The following is a 17,628-nucleotide window of genomic DNA, read 5'->3' on the forward strand; positions in this document are numbered from 1 at the left end:
GCCTAATGGGAAAGACTGGCAAATAATCCCAAAGGAGTATGACGGGCACGGGCATGAACAGACTGATGCTACTGCCCCCTCAGGAAGATAAGAAACATTCAAAATAGCGTGGGGAAATCACCTGTTTGTTTGAAATACTGGAGGTCAGGGTCAAAAGAAGCATCTCAGTAGGTATGATATTTTTGTATAGCCCTGCAAATCTGGGCCTTAAAACTTGTTAGGAAAACATGCCTTTGATGGGATCCTTGAATTCTATGGTACGAAATCTTAATAAAAAGAGATGTCAACAAAGCTATTTTCTTTTTCCCTTAGAGAGCAGAGTGGGCAAGGATAAAGACTATGGTCAATGATTGCTGCTTCTCTTATTCATTAAATTTGTTAATATTTTGATTGTTTTAATGTTCAAATTACTTTTGAATGCATGATCTTAATTTTGCCTCTATGAGGTAGATAGTATTATTTCCATTGCACTGGTAAGAATATGTAGGCTCAGAGAGGTAAATGGTTGTCTTAAGGGATCATAGTTAGTTGAGAGAAGAATGGGCCTCTCAAATCCACCTCTGCCTACCTGCGAAGCCCGTGTCCTTTCCTCTAGACGGCAACGCCTCCATACATGCCATGAGTCCTGGGAAAGGAGTAATGTTATTCAACTGCAGTCTCCCAGGCATCACACGTGGAGTGGAAGGTGTGTTCAAGAGGCTCTGGGGTGTTGAGAAGACAGTAAAGTGAGTTTTAATGGAAAAGATTGTTCTACTTATAGCGGCTCCAAAAAAAAAAAAAAAAGTGAATCACTCTTCAGGCCTGACATGTTTTGAGAGACAGACATGCCTGTAAATTTGGCCAGACTCGTGGGTGCCAGATGATAATTGACAAAGACCCTAGGGCTTGGCGATCAAGCCAGGACTTCCTCGTGTTCTTCGCTGGGCTCTCCAGGGGCCAAGCGCAGTGCATAATTAAGTCAGATGGTTGCAGAGGGGAAGAGATGGGTCATTTTCTCTATGGAGAGGTTTTCTTCTTGGCAAGATGCAGAGTGACACACTTCAGGCAGCAGGAAGATCATTTCCATAAAAGTCGGCAAGGAGGGAGGGAAATCGCACAGTTACTGAAAGACAAACAAAGCCCAAATACCATAAACAGAGTATGGAGTTCCCAACCAGAGGCACAATTATCTCTTACCTCAAACTTGGACAGGACTCAAGCGAGCATTATAAGAGATTTTCTCATGCACATGAGTAATTGCCCCACTCATTAAAATGTTATAGATGAGCCTCACTTGGAAAGCAACAAAGTGTGAATTCCAATGCAGGACCTGGAGGAGGCTTAAAGGGGCCCAAGGAAGTCCTAGTAGAGAGTTTCAAGGCAGCACAACGATCTTCTAGGAGGCAAAACAGTGGCCACGGTGAGAAGAAAGATGCGAAGAAGAAAAGGCATCACCCATATGAACACTAATAGATGCCTGACATTCATTAATGAAAACACAAAACCATAAAGTAACAGGAGATTATTTATGTCCATTTCAATGAAGGAAAACACATGTTTCAGTCTCACTCGGGGTTCACTTAACTCCTTGGGAATCTTTCTTCTTGGACCAAAGACAATATCAGTTTAAAACAAAGAACCGATGGGATCAATAATAATGTAATTTAAGAAAAATGTGATCCTTCTTTTTTTTTAATGTGATTCCCATGGGGTTTCATAGCACGACAGAAGCCCACACTGATATCCTTAGCCCACAAGTTTCAGGATGCCATCTTCTCATCATAGATATTTTCATGATATCTTGAGGCTGCTGAGCCACCTAAGAAGGGGACAAGCTGAATTCCAAGTCTTCGAAGGTCTATTCCAATAGCTTGGTAGATCATATTGTGAGCTGATCTTGGAATTTAAGTAATCAGATTTGAATTTTTAACTTTACGCATCATCCTGAATGCACTGTGACTTGGTTGGTAATAGTAACATTCACCATGACAGGGGAAGAGCAGCATGGACAGAAGGAAACAAAAATTAATGAGTTTAATATAAGACCTGCTGAACTTGAGACACCTACTGGCCATTTCCGGGGGGGGGCGGGGCATCCCAGTCCCACAGACAACTGATTAGTAACAGCAGCAACAGAAAGATTACAGCCAAAAATTAGAGACGATAATTACTCTTCTCTGCTTTCATATGTGAATGTGTTGCTTGATTCCTGCTTCTTTGTTGTTATATATGCATTTGTCATCAGACGTAGTAAGTCTATGCCTTTGTACCACAGCACAAAGGCTTCTGAGTTGGAGCAAGCGTCCTCCCTGGAAAATTTCAGACACGTGACACAGACTAACCTGATCTTTAAAGGGCTAAACAAAGTCAACATTATAAAAAACGTAACACAACTCCATGAGATTTGGTAGGATAAGGGACATCCATTCAGACACTTTGTATAAAAGACTGATGACCTTTATCAACAGTAACAGGTCACCTGGCCATATACCAGATATGCCTATGGCAACCCTCAAAATATGAGAGAATGTCCACAAGTGATGAACATCCTTCCAGATCACAGGTTGCTGTATTTTGTTTTTTAGAATGTTTCTTCTGATTATACAGTAATATATGTCCATTGTGTCATGTTTGGCAAATGCAAAAGGAGCAACAAGAAAACAAAAATCACCTTCAATCATACCAGAGATAACCACTTCTAATAATTGGCTGTATTTTCTGTTAATTTCTACTCATTACAAACATATGTATTGGGGGGTGTATGACACCATTCTGTACATACCATTTTTATATCTATTTTTCTCTTTAGCACAATGTATTGAGTATTGTCCCATGATATTAAATATTTTAATAACATATTTTATTGGCTAAATAATGCCTTGTATCATAAATAATTGAGCCAATTTTTCAGCAATGGAAATTTGGTTTGTTTCCAGTTTTTTGTCAGTACAAATAACAAAACAACAAAAAAAAAAATCCCACTACGTAAATCTGGCTATGCTCCTGTATTAGTTGGAGCCAGACAGGATGGCAGATGCAAAAGGAGTTTTATGAAAAGAATATTTATGAAAGCATTGGTGGGTTTCCTTTAAACCCACTCAACAAAGATGATGAGGCAAAAAGGAGTGGAGCCAAGAAGCAGTAGGGAAGCCACTACTAGTCAGGCTTAAATAAGCAAAGGGTGGGGTTCTGGAGCTACCAGAACCCAGTTAGATCTGCAGAGAAGGAAGAGCCACCTGACAGGGGATGTGGCCTTGGGTGAGGAAGGCAGCCACTCCCAAACCACGTCCCAGTTGGGAGGGAGCCAGCCTACCCTCTCTTTCCACCTGCTCTCTGACTGCCCTGGCTTGCCAACAGCAGAAGCCAGCGAGCACACAGAGGGCAAAGGAGCTAGGTTGGTGTCCATTGCATTCAACCTCCCTAGATAGAGAGCAGGGTGGAGAAGAGACAAACCGACATAATCCAAGAGACAAATAGAGAATATCCTGCTCAACAACTTGCTTATGTCTTTCTTAGTTTGAGCCACGAGTGCTATGAAGGTTTAAAAAGCAGAGTATGTGGTCAGTACCTCTGAATTCTGTTTGAGGTCCAGATGGCTGCAGAGCAGCCCAGCTCGTCTAAGTTTCTTTGTTCCAAATCTAGGACTGGGTCAGCCCCTCCTCTGAGCCTCATTCTGCTACAGCCTCCAAGGAGACTTCTACCACTTGGTCCCTGAGCCAGGGCTTAATGGGGCAGCCAGTATATTAGCACATTCAGGAAGTTCAGAAATTAAGTTGCTGCCTAGGCCAATACTATAATGCACCTACAGGATGATCTCTATCACATTTATTACACAGTTATTAAGCTTAAATGACCAAGCTTCTTGCCTGGGTCCCAATCTTTAGTGCATATTGACTGTTATAGAGCAGAGCCCTCTTAACACTATAGGTAGTAGTCAGTGGCCTTGATGCCCTGTCTAATTTTGGTGGGCACGATATTCCTGGAGACTGGTCCCTGCTTCCTTGCTAAGCAGTTAGTTGGCTGATGTCCTATCCCCAAATCAACAGAGCACCCATAGCCATGGCTGTGCCCATGAACTAGTAAAATCACTATTTGCTGTTACGCCCTGCTACCAGATTGAATACCTTTGGCTGTTAAGTCTAGCCCAGAGGGAAGCAAGCATAAATTATTTTTAGGTAATACATTTGGGGTCACTCCTATGGTCCGGTTATGATTCCAACAATAGGTCAACAACAGCCTGAATTTTTCTACCCACTGAGGTTCCATTACGTCTGGTAGTCAGTCAACTGTGCAATAACTGGTTAAACCCTAAAGTTTGCTAACAGTGAGAAAAGAGTAAAAATCCAGGTAGTTTGGCTGCTGACATTTGGCAATGACATCATCTTCTTTCTATGGCCTCTAACCCTCAGGTTCAGCAAATGGGGTTTGAAAGAGCTGCTTTAGGATCTGGCAAGTCATTTGGAAAACTGTCTTTCCCCAATGCAGAAAAATACTTCATTTTTCTTGTCTGATCTATAGCAATGAACTCTTTTCCTGGTTCCTTGGCCATGAAATATGCCTCCTGTATTATTATAGGAAGATTTGCCTCGTTGGGGTCTATATCCTTGATTGCCTTTGAAGTCAGCAACATCAGAAGTTAATTCCAAGCAGGTCTTCTGGGTCCTGTGCATGCTTTGGTGCTTTATAAATTGCATTAGAGGTTAGTTTAAGCTCTTGCAGCCCAATAGACATTGTATTGTGTGCCTCTATTTCTTTGTCTCTTTATTTCCAACAGTACACATTCAAGTCCTGTCTTTGTTTTGTCAGGTGGGTCCTATTAAAATCTTGTATTAAACTTTGCCTCTTTTGAAGTCCCAGACCTCATCCATCTGTTTTGTTTTTTTAATGATTTTGTTTAGAATTTTTTCAAAGTTAATGGAAATGTTTGAGGGACGGAAAGTCTGGTTAATTGATCTTTCAGTTAACTGAAGGTTATTGTCAACCAATATTTTTAGATTTTTGCGTTTTATTTCATCTCAATTCAAATATTCCCCCCATTTGTTTCAAATACCCATCCTTCACTGACCAAATTTCCAAATTTCTTTTTCTTAAATCCTATGTTAGTTAATCCCTTCTACTCCCAAAATTGGGATTAGATGCCCAGAAACTAGATTCTAGAGGGACTGGCTGAGGACTATAAACTATAGAAGAGATGGAAATAAGGAAGAACCCCAGAAAGAACATATGCCCAAATTTGTGAATCACACCTGATAATCATAGACCATATATAAGCATCAAATCTAAAAGTGTATGAGTAAAAAAAAAATTAAAATAAAATAAAAATAAAAAAATAAAAGTGTATGCGTGAGATAATGAACAGCAAGAGTTAAAGGCTAAAGACAATGGATCATAGAGAAAGCAAATGGAAATGAGGAAAAAAATTCCAAAATATTGCTGCCAACACTCATAGGGTATTTGGCCACCCTTACCAGGATGCTTCTCAAAGGTTAATTTCTACAAACAACAAAATTCAAGCTTGCTGAATGTCCCAAAAAATATCCTTTGCTCACAAATTTTAAGCAATGCCCTTTACCACCAAATATAATTTATCTAGAAAATGCCAAATCCAGCATTGCTACTTAAAAAGAAATGTTAAACTATGCATAAAAGAAACTTTGGGTAAGTTCCTAAACAAATAAGGCAGTGAACTAGTTCCAGAACTTCAAGATCGGAGACATGGGTGGTTATACCCAATTCATGAAAATAATTTACTGAGTTCAGTGGGACCCCTGAATCAATACTAAACATGAACAAAAGTATATCCTACCCTAAATTTGTAATGAAGTAATTTGAAAATAGTGTTCGTAAGTTCACATAGTCTAGGGGATGCTTAAAGTATTATGGAGAAACTGTCAAGGTGTCGTACAAATGGGAGAATATATATATTCAGTTCCAGCTCCACAGAGAGAGAGAGAGAGAATAGTTTAACCAAAGGAATTTTAAAACCTCAATGTGATTGAAACAGAGAATCCAGCCACCAAACGAAAAAAAAAATTGAGGGTAGAAAGACAAAAGCATGAAGACATTCAAGGTTAACAAGATAAAAGGGAGGGGAGGATGGGTTAAATAGGTGATGGGGATTAAGGAGTGCTCTTGTTGTGATGAACACCGGGTGTTGTATGGAATTGTGGAATCACTATGTTATACACCTGAAACTAATATTACACTGTATGTTAACTAACTGGAATTTAAATAAAAACTTTTTTAAAAAAGATAAAATAACTGCAAATCCAAATGGTACAGATCAGAAAGGGTGAAACTAACCAGTCTGGGGCATGTTGGAGGGAAATGCAGATGAAACCAGAATGATCTCCTAAGCAACTTCAGGGCAAAAGAATCAAATGCATATTGAACCTCCGGGTTCTTTGAAGTATATTGATCGTACTGTGTATTTATGAACTGTCCTTATTTCAGAATGAAGGTTAAGTCACTGTCAACAAATCTTTTTGTCTTCTTCATAAAGCACCCCTCTGAATATCATTTATATACAGATACTTGAACAGAACACACCTGGCTATGATCATCAAGATTCTGGTGCTCAGGAAAGAACAAAACCAGATAAAGAACGCTCATTATATAAACACAAACACACACACACACACACATCACCAAAAAAAAAAAAATACCCACTTTCTTAAGACTCTTATTTTTAAGTTAGTTAAATAAATTCCGTTTCAAGAGAGGAAATCAAGTGGGATAAACATGCCTTCTTTCAGATACTATGAGCAGTTAGAAGATCACATTCTGTTCTTTCTAGATGGCTGGGAAATATAATCAGACGATCCTGGTCTTGGCAGATACGTGCATCCTGTGTGTGCTTTTCCACAAAGTGGGCACAAGTGTGGTCACATGTTTATGTCCGAAGTTCATTGTCTGAGCTCTGTCTGCACTGGTTAGTACTAGCTCCTGCATCTATCACCATAGGGACCCATATCCATCATTCCCTTTCTTTCCCAGAGATCAACCAAGGGACTAGGCAGTCTTTCCTAGGAAATACTCAAAAACACTCAGAATCATATTCTATTCCTTATTCCTAGACAGCCTTGTGAGGGAGGCTACCTCCTTCTAAATAATATTTCCCTAGTAATTCTAATACCAATCCTTCTAGAGGAACTACTCACAATGACTCACTAGAGAAAAAAAATACAAACTTAATCTCTTGAAAAACCTCCTTTAAATACAACTCTGATTATGTCACTCGACTTTAAAGGTTTCAGTGTCTCCCAGCTGTCTACAGAATACAGTTCAAGATATTAGCTTGACAAACACACTCTTCTATAGTCCAGTCCCTGTCTATCTTTTCAGGGACACATTGTGCCGTTGAGACATTAAGAAATCTTCAGTTCAAACATGCTAAACTTCCTGCAGGGCCTCAAGAAAGGAGAGGCTTTCTCGTGCCTCTGTGTTTTACTACTTGGTATTCCTCCTTAATAAAAATGCCTCACCACCATCTTGGCGGTCATTACCACCATCTATCTTCTGCTTCTTCTCCAACTGGAAACTATTCACCCTTCAAGGCTGAGCTAGACAGCAGCTTAGGAAGTGTTTTCTGGTCATTGGAGGCAGAGTCTACATGATATGCAACTACTACACAATTCAGTATCATATTTAATCTACTTATTGCAAGCATCACAAGGTTTTAATATTGTATAACTGAATCCCAGTGGAATGTGTACGATCCAAAGACTATGTTCTATTAGTATTTGGGGGAAGTGAAAGGTTTCCAGAAATCATGACATATGAAAAAGAAGTGAAGAAAATAGGCCTGAAGAAAACTCAAAGAAGACCTAAAAGCTGTTAACAATACAAACAATAACCACGGGTAGGTTACTATTTGGGTGTCTGGTATGTATAAGGCACCCTACTAGCTACTTCAGAAACATCCATTTAATTCCCTACAAGTCCCCACCCCCAGATGTTTATCATCCTCATCTCCATCTCAAAGAGATGAGGAAACTACTGGAAATCACAGAGCTTCTCAGTTGCATGGCTAGTGTTCAAAGCTGGGTGCCTACTGTCACAGTCCTTTCACACTGTGGCATCCTGACCCACGTCCTGACTTTAGGATCATTGGTCTTGGCGTCTCTATTCTGCTTTGCAATTAGCTAGCTATGTGGTCAATGACAAGTCATTTCCCCCCCTATCTGGATCTCTTGACCACTCCTTTCTTAAAACCCTCTCTTACCCCAGAGAGCCGATCTATAAGTTTTACTTCTTTGTTTTATTTATTTATTCATGAAAAACAGAGAGAGAGGTAGAGACATAGGCAGGCTCCCTGTAGGCAGCCTGATGAGGGACTGGATCTCAGGATCCTAGCATCATGACCTGAGCCAAAGGCAGACACACTCAACCACTCAGCCACCCCCTAGTGTCCCCAAATTTTACTTCTTTCACCCCTGACTATATTGCAAATCTGACCATCTTCATTATCAAAACTCTAGTCCTCTCTCCCAAACTTGTGCAGTAAGTTCTTAATTCATCACTGGTGTCGATACCCATTCAGACTGGCCTCCGATCCAAGAATGGACCAGACTGAGCCTTAAAAACACAAGCTTATCACGGTGCCCCATCTGTCCTTCCAAAGAAGACCAAATCCTTCCCATGGCACACAAGACCCCTGGCCCCCACTCTAGTTTCATCCCACCTTCACCCCCACCCCCACTGTTCCCTGAGCTCCAGCCTTTCGTTTTTTCAGCCTGAATGGCTCCTCCCTTCCCTCACCAGCTCTCTACTCTTGTGACCTTCCCAGGGACTGCTTCACTGGGATGCTTTCCCTGACCCCCCAGATCAGATAGGCCCCTGTTAGACATCTCCACTGTCCACTCTTTTTCCCTCCATAGCATGTACCAATGTGTTGATAAATGACATGCTGCTGTGACAGTGTGACCAGTGTGTGTCTGTCTTCCTCACAGGCTGTAACCTCTAGGACAGCAATGTCCATCCAGGTCCACGTTTCTTCCTTTGTCCCTAGTACATGGTATGGGGCTTGCCAAAGATTAAGTGCACAATAAAAATTTGTTAAATGAATGTGGAAAAGTGTATGTCTATTTCCTTACCTGAACAATAGGAAAATTCAACCATGAGATGTCTAAGGTCCCTCCAGCCAGGACATCCAACTCCTTAGGACACTGAATCACATTCCTTGTTGCCTTGGAAGTCCTAACCAGACCAAGATGGAGGTAGAGTTTAGTTGAGGAGGAAAAAAAAGTGCTTTCTGATAAGAGGAACAGAAGAATTCCCCCAGAGAGTAATGGAGCTAATCAATTAATAGTTACTTGACCCTCTGCCAAGGATGCTATAGTAAGAATTCCTGTATGCAGTGAGAATAAGAATAAATGACCTCAATATCCCTTTTAAAAAAGTCTGCGACTTTGAACCTGGGTGAAATAACCAGACCCAACTCTAAATCCCAGATGATTAAATAGTAAGATCTTTTGCAGAAGATCCTCATATGTTAAAATGGCATTTTAACCTCATAGGGAATTGACACATTCTATTTTAACGTATAGTAAACCACCTTGGGCACTTGGTAAAAATACAAATTCTCAGACTCCCAATCTATAGATTTTGATTCAGTAAGTCTGGCTATTTTTAACGAGAGTCCAGGTGAACCAGGTGAGTTAGAAAATTTTTGCATAATGAAAATAGCTCTGAGATTGAAGCTAGAAGACTGGGGTTCCAGCCAGAATCGATGGCTAATTAGCTCTAGGACCCTAGAAAGCTATGTGATCTTTCTAAGTCCCATGACTTTAGCGTCATCTTGGAAAGAGAAGCAATATTTTTAAATGTCTTAACATGAGTTGGCATGGAAACTGATTCTTAATGATAGCATATGCTACACATTGATCCTAATCTCACTACCTCTGCAAAGGATTCTAAAGCCCTTGTCTCAAAAGCTTAGGATGAATTCATTTAATGTTTGGCTTCCTTTAGAGAATGGAGGCATATTTTACTTCCCTCAAAAATTAAGAGAATTTTGGCAAAGATAAACTCAGCCACCTCAGTGACCAACTGTCAAAACAAGGTTTCGGGATTTCAAAAGCTTTTCCCCACAAACGAGCCTCTCAGAACAGATGTGGGATTATAAATGACATCCATCTAAGGTAAAAACCTGCCTTTATTTTCCCTTCCAGTCACTATTTTGTTCAAGATTCTATCACCTTTGGGAAATGCACTTACGAAGTATTCTTAAAGTAGGAATGCAAAAGCCAATCAAAACTATCTTTTCCTGCTTCTATCCTGGAAATTTGTACATTTGATACATTTTTAGACACTGGAAAAGAATAAAAGTTGGCTTTTTTTTTTTTTTTTTTGAAAAGCCTAGGCACTGGGAGGAGCGGCTGGGTGGCTCAGTCAGTTAAGCATCCAACTCTTGGCTTTGGCTCAGGTCATGATCGCAGGGTCCTGAGATGGAGCCCTACATCAAGCTCCATGCTCAGTGTGGAGTCTGCTTGTCCCTTTCCCTCTGCCATTCCCCCTGCTCGGACATGCTCTCTTTCTCTTTCAAATAAATAAAACCTTTAAAATAAAATTTAAAAAGCCTGAGAATTCAAACCTATTTATCAGAGTCCACAATCTTAACTAAGTTTCATTCATTCTCTCAAGCCTTCATTAACCTCCAGACAAGTGGCTAGTTTCTGCAGATAGAGGAGTAATTTTGACATAGTCCCAGCCTTCAAGGAGCTTATACTCCAGCACAGCTTCAATCAATGGAACTTTGTGCAATAATGGAAATATTCAATATCTTCACTATCCAACACCGTAGCTACTAGCCAAATGTCACTACTGAACATTTGAAATGTGACTGGGGAATGGAAATTTTATTTCATTTTAATTAATTTAGATTTAAACCTAAAGAGCCACACAGTGGTCGCTACCACACAGCACAGTTAGAACAAAAAGAGATATTAGAAGAAGAAAAAGGAGAGGAGAAAGAAAGAAGAGGAGAAGGAGGAGGAAGATGACAAATAATAGAGTATGCTGAGTATGATTATGAGTATATATATAATAAGCTATTGATAACCATGTGATGACTAACTTTTCATTGAAATATTTGAGGGTCAAGGCGATGGTGTTTATGAAAAGATGCAGGGTGAAGATGTCATTTGAAGAGTGAGAGGTGTTCACCAGATAGAAATAGGGAGAAGGAGCCTTTGGAAGAGAAGTCACAACTTCATGGAAGCTTGAAAGCACACATCGGGTTTTTAGGATAATGGTTTGGTTTGGTTGTTGCACCAGATACTTGGGAAGGAAGGAGTGAGGAGGGAGGGCTTAATCATGAGAAATGAGCAGGTGGGGCCAAATCACAAAGGGCCTGATGTATGGTTCTGATGAGTCTGGGCTTTGCCCATAAGCAAACATTTCTCTTGGGTATACTCTAAAGCTTTTCAGTGGTGGTTGATATGCTTGTTGCTTGTTTGTTTTCCCAGGGATGGGGCTAGAGCTGGTGTTTTCATTGTCTTTAACTTCCTGCTTCAGCTTCATGCTTGTATTTTCTCATTGCACAATATTTTGGGTTTCTATTTTCACAATGCCCTAGAAAAACATAAATAGCAAAGTTAAGTTTAATTGAGCTGCAGTCTCTACTCATCACAACTACTTCAACCTAAACCTTTCCAGGCTACAGATGAACCTCATTTTTCCAGTAGGCATTATCATGCTTGCAGACCTGCCAGGAGCCACCGAGAAGGCTCCAGCAGCTGAAAAATAAAGAAATGTTCCAGCTCTTTGCAATGTACAGAAATGAAGGAAATTTATGCTCAGTTCAGTCAACAACAGCACAACTCCAGAATGACCTGAGAAAGTAAAGGAACAGGACAACAGTCCACTGAAGCACAGAAGTCAGAGAAGCTTGATAGTCACTGTTAGTATAAAGTCCTTTCCTTTTAGATCAGCACTGAAACACTATTATTTATTAATTACAAAAAAAAAACCACTACCCTTTATTAAGCATCAACTCTGTGTGGAAGCAGTATGCTGAGCGCTTTGCCTACAGTCTGCCACGTAGTCCTCGTAACACTCCGTTAGGTGAGTCTTATTCCTAGCTCCCACATAGATATGGTGAAGCTCAGAAACACTGTCTAGCATGTGGTTTGCCCATAGTCACACAGTTAGTGAGTGACAGTGTCAGGCTCAAAGCTGGGGTAGGCCACGTGAGACTTTTGCTACTGACAGGCACTGCTGTAGCATAACTGGTGTGGCAAGGAAAACTGAACGCATTCCCACATTCTCCACTTATCCTGCCCGGTGATCACGGCTAAATCCCTCAACACTTCAGCCTGTTATTTCACCTCTAACATGGGGATAATTTGGTCATTGCTCCAATTTTTAAAGGGATTAAAAAAAAGTTGAAAATTTACTTTTAAATGGGAGGTGTTTGGAAGTCACTCAATCATCAAACCAACACAGGCCAAACACCTACAATTTAAAAAGCCTGCAGCCAAGACCTACAGGTATTAAAAGAATATGAAGACCTCAAGAAACTTTCCATTTAGCAGTTAAAAAAATCACAATGTTTATAACATGCCACTCACCCAGACAGGAATACTACTCATTCCCAGATTTCAGTAAAATAGGAAAGGGTATTTGTCTGGGTTGTCCACTCCAGGCACTAGGATCTTTAAGGTTTTAGGAAGAGGAAGGTAACAAGTACAGGAACCTGTGTACCCATGCCCTCCATTGAACCTTCTTGCTAAGTTAATCACACTCTCTAGTCTTTCTGCAAAGCATATGGACAGACACCCAAAGCACACAGAACAGATAGCAGGTTACACCCCCCCCAAAAAAACACTCTGTCAAGTCTGTTGCTGGCTTACCAAGAGTCATTTGGGTTTGCATCCAAGTGTGTTTATGCCAATTGTACTTACCAGTAAAATGACATAATTTAATAATTTGAGGAATTTAATAAAATATGAATGCATAAAGAGTTGCTTTTATGAGAAATAATTTGAATACTTTGAAAAGATTCAATAAGGATGAGTCACTAAGTAAATGGCTTTGGAAATAGGTGTTGGTGAGATGACAATAATTGGGGTAAAAATCATAAAAGTAAAGAAGGATTTTATGCCTATGTTGCTTCATGAATGTTCTTAAGTTCTGACTCCACGTTAAAAAAAAAAAAAAACAGAAGTGCAATTGTAGATTGTGCATCATGGCTGTGGTTTATGAAAGACAATTGACTACAGTCGGTGAACCGTCCCTGCCCCCATCCAAAAGCTTTGGCCTGACATCAAAAGACTGGCAAAGGCATGTACATGTATGTTGTCTACATTAAAATAAAATGTGTATGGTATATGTGTATCATCTTATCCCCGCTTTAACCAACTTTTCAAAAACACCAACCAACTGTTGGTCCCAATCATAGCTGATAAGAGGACTTCTACTGTATTACAAGAGCAGAATTGTTTTGTTTTGTTTCAATTATAGTTTTATGAAGATGGCAAGATATTTGTTGAGTATGGCCAAGCCTATGCTCTGAAATGAGCTACATTTGGTTGCTGTCTCATGGGGCATATAGTAGGTCCTGATTTCAGTCCCCAAGGCCTTTACATAGGGCTGGAGGGACCCTCACCCAGACTGGTTACAGGGGAACCAACAGTTTCTAGATTACCTTGCCCTGCAGGTCTAGATGCTCTCCCTGTCAACTGTTTGGCTGACACTGACTGTGTTCACTCACATGATTTGACTTGGGTTGGAGGAGTGTTTTTTAATCTCTAGGACTCTCATTTCCAAGTCTTATTGCTAATACTCTTGATCAAATTATTGAGTCTTTACAATTGATTTCTATGACGACCACAGTTCCCCCTAAATTGCTTTAAAAAAAAAAATGCTGGAAGCATGTTTCACTCCAAAGTGGCCCCTAATGAGCAATGAATGAACTGTTTCTACTTGGCAAATATTAAACTATTCCACAGATTTTCATATCCACGTATAACTAAGGACTACTTATCAGTTACTGAGCTATGGAAGATTACTAAAATTGAATTTAAAAATGAATACATTGCTAAAATGTACTCAACTCTTCAATTCAATGCTCACCAAAGAAGTCTCGCTATTTCTACAAAACACAAAGCTCTTACTGTATGTGTACAATCTCCAATGGCTGGAATTCTAGCAATTTTCAGAAAGAATGCATTGTTCCCAGAGCTTTATCACTGGGGTCTTAGGTTAAATATGGTCTTCAGTTGCCTCTCCTCTTGTTTTAACAGATGTATAGAAATGCTATTGGGTTTTATCCTTGCTGTTTGGTTCTTGAGAAACCAACTACACTGTTGCCATTTTGACTATTTTTATGTTTTTACTGTTGATGGCAAGCAAAGTTTTTGAGAACCACTGCTCAGCTTGTTAATCAGAATGGCTGGGTGAAGCACTAGCCAGCTCTGAGTCTCTCTGACCTGAGAATTCTATATTCTTGTTCCTTATAGCAGCTGCCATATCTGCCCTCAATAGTGCTCTCCACACTATGGATGATGTGTGGGAGCTTAATCCCCTTTTTTCTCCTACTCAGAGTCTAAACTGAAAAAGATCCCCATTTACAGCTCCATAATATTTCCTGGGTCACGTCATTATACTCAACAATGCCATGCCCCATATTCCATGGTCCTTGTGTATATAAACAAAAATTGTAATACCTTGTGAAATAGTAAATTGGGATTAATTTTACTATTATCTTTTTATAGATAGATTTTTCTTATTGAGACAAAATACTCAACAATACTCTCCATGCCTTTGGTCTCCGCTGAGGGGGACCTCCACTCAACTACCAGATTTGATCATTTCACTCTCCTGCTACAAAAAAAAAGATAAATTAATTAATTTATCTTATATGTATAACTTCTATAAACAGATTAAAATGTAAGGTTTTCTTAGTTCAGTATGCATGCAACCATGATGTAAAACCAACCAAATATTCTCACCTTACTTTCCACTCACTTCCTCTTATATACTCTTTAATAAAATTGAACTGCTCCTAGCACCTAATTTTAAGATATCCTCCTTGCTTTCAGTGATCCATCTGACAGCCTTTTCCCTGTTGTGTGTGGGCTCCTATCCTACCAAAGTTAGTCCTAAGGCTGCCTCCTATAAGAAATTTATCCAAATTATTATAAGCAGGAAGCAGTCTTTCTCGCCAAATCCCAGTAATGCATCCCCTGACAAGTCCCTTAAACTCTGCACTTTCAGCCTGGCATCTCAATGCATTACATCTGCCCTTTGGAACTCGAGCTGCTGCTTCCCCTCCTCCCAAGTTTTCATTTAAATTTCAGTTAGTTAACGTACCAATATCTCTTTTCCTTTTAATTTTTTTAATTTAATTTAATTCTTAAGTAAGCTCTATACCTAATGTGGGGCTTGAACTCTCAACTCTGAGATTAAGAGTTGCATCCTCTATCGATTGAGCGAGCCATGCATGCCCTACCTCCTAACACCCCACCCCACACCCCTACCCCAACAAGCTTCTTGATGACAGGATTTGTGTGGTGTTCAGCTTCTTATCCTCCCACTCTCGTATCTGCCACTGAACCTTGCCAATAGTAAGCAGTCAAAAATAAGATGAATATGTGGATGAATGGATGGATGGATGGATGGATGGATGGATTGATGACTGAATGAATGAATCCAGCAAATGTCTAACCAGTGGTTCTCTCCTACAATAGTTTAATTTCTTGATCCTTATTCTTAGATGAACTGGCCTTGCTAAGGGTATCCCAAGCTGGGCTCAGCAGATTAGCAGGGAATCTCTCTCTCGTGCTTTTGAGGCAGAAGAGTATAATCTGGTTGCAGGGCAGAGCTAGAACATGAAAAACTGTGCCAAGGAAATCCTTCCCACCTACACCTGCAAAGGATGAAAGGCAGAATATTACCTGACCAAGGCTCTTACCCTCCTACAGGGTGACCACAGAATATCATATTCCAAATTTCTGAGTGAAGAAAAGGTTTATTAATGATTATTCTGAAACAATAGCTATGACCCAGGACTGTCCCAAGTAAAAATGACAAAAGATTACCCTACCCTTGGATACATTTCATCATCTATCAGTTGGGTTAATAAAGCTAACCCAGTAAGAGTTCCAATAAGAGTTTTCCACAAGATGAAACATGACCATAAAAGTGAAGTGCCCAGTGTGACATCTGGCACACCAATAGTGGTCAATAAAGAACTGCTCCTTCCCCCACTGCTTAAGAAAAGCACTTTATTTTTACATTTACTGATCTATGTAATCCACTCAATGAACCTTTGTGGTAACCAAGGTAGATACCATCATCTCCTTTTACTGACAAGCATGCAAGTCAAATGAGTCTCCACTAGAAGCTCAGGTCATTCATGATGGAGCCAGGACTTAAACACAGGCACATCTGTCTCCAAACTAAAACTCTTTCTACTGCAACATCCAGATTTTATGAGCTCCACAGATAAGACAGACACCTTGTAACATGAGGCTGCAGTTGTGAGACAGTGGGCAGAGGGCTCATAAAAGGACAACTGGAAGTCCATCCTCTTCTCAGTCCTAAGGGAGACAGAGATTCCAGCCTAGAAACACTAGTTTCATCAGCCTCATCCTTTCCAGAAGGAGACAATTTCCTGGCTCTGTCATAAGCAGTTTCACGCTACATCTCAGAGGTGGCTGCATTTCAGTAGAGGGTGGGAAGAGAGTTGGAATACACCACAGTGGTCTACCCAGATTAGGAACTCAGGATTGATCAGGGAATGGTAACGATCTGGAAGGAGGCAGTTTTCTGGTAGGTTTAGCAAGCATGCAAAAACATCAGTTATGTGTACACATCCACAAGCCTCCTGGCTAAAGACCAACTACCCACTACTGTTCCCAAATGAGACCAAACTATTAGAAAAGCCAGGCATTATCCCTTCTGTTCACGCTTCACTTCCAAAAGACAAATGGTGATTGGTCTAACTCATATATAATTCCTTATCTTTATGTTCTTATGTGAATGTGTTGTCTGATCTTGATTCATCTATGAGTGATGCAAAACTTACTAAAGTCCAACCCAATTTATCAATGAATAGTTCCTACTTCATAGAGAATATGAAAGGTTTTCAACACTGGTACCATATGCCCCTCCTCCTCTAAATTTAAATATAAGAGCATTCATGCTTTCTCATTTCCCTTGCTCACATATCCTTCTCCTTACCTCCAAAACTAGTCCATTCCCCTGTGGACCAGATTTCTTCACCCTCAACTTCCAAGACTGTGCTCCATCAGCCATCCATCCCCTCTAATACTCGTTCTCAATTTCCTCCACTCTGGCTTCTTCCCCTCAGCCTACAAATATGCGTAAGTCTTAGAGATCCTTAAAAACCAACCAACAAACAAACTTTTCATTTCCCCTTCCAGTTCCCACTTTACTTCTTGGTTTTTCCCTTCATCAACTATATTGACAGTGTAACAAACACTAATTGTCTCTACTGGCTCAATTCCCATTCGTCTTCAAAGCATTACAATATGGCTATCCTAAAGACTCCACTGAAACATCACCATTGAAACATAGCTTGACAATAAAAACTAATACCTCAGTAGCTGCATGAGTTAACCTGTCAAATACAATAGTCTCACTTACTTCTTTTTCTTCTTCCTTGATCATTACAGCCAGAAG

General features: G+C 40.1%; 1 long non-coding RNA gene across 4 annotated transcripts in view; it reads right to left on the reverse strand.

Annotated features, from left to right (window-relative positions):
• Positions 1–455: 455 nt before the first annotated feature.
• LOC112650158 (uncharacterized) overlaps positions 456–17,628 on the reverse strand; it is a 97,852-nt gene continuing 80,679 nt past the window's right edge. For 3 of the 4 annotated variants that reach the window (XR_007414128.1, XR_007414129.1, XR_007414127.1), the window contains exons 3-5: positions 11,057–11,553; positions 9,075–9,177; positions 456–1,102 (exon numbers count right to left, since the gene is read on the reverse strand). This is a non-coding gene — a long non-coding RNA (uncharacterized LOC112650158). The remainder of the gene's footprint in view (positions 1,103–9,074; positions 9,178–11,056; positions 11,554–17,628) is intronic. The other variant, XR_003130004.3, reaches the window with a different exon arrangement.

This window comes from Canis lupus, chromosome 11, assembly GCF_003254725.2.
Source record: "Canis lupus dingo isolate Sandy chromosome 11, ASM325472v2, whole genome shotgun sequence".
Lineage (NCBI taxonomy): Eukaryota > Metazoa > Chordata > Mammalia > Carnivora > Canidae > Canis > Canis lupus.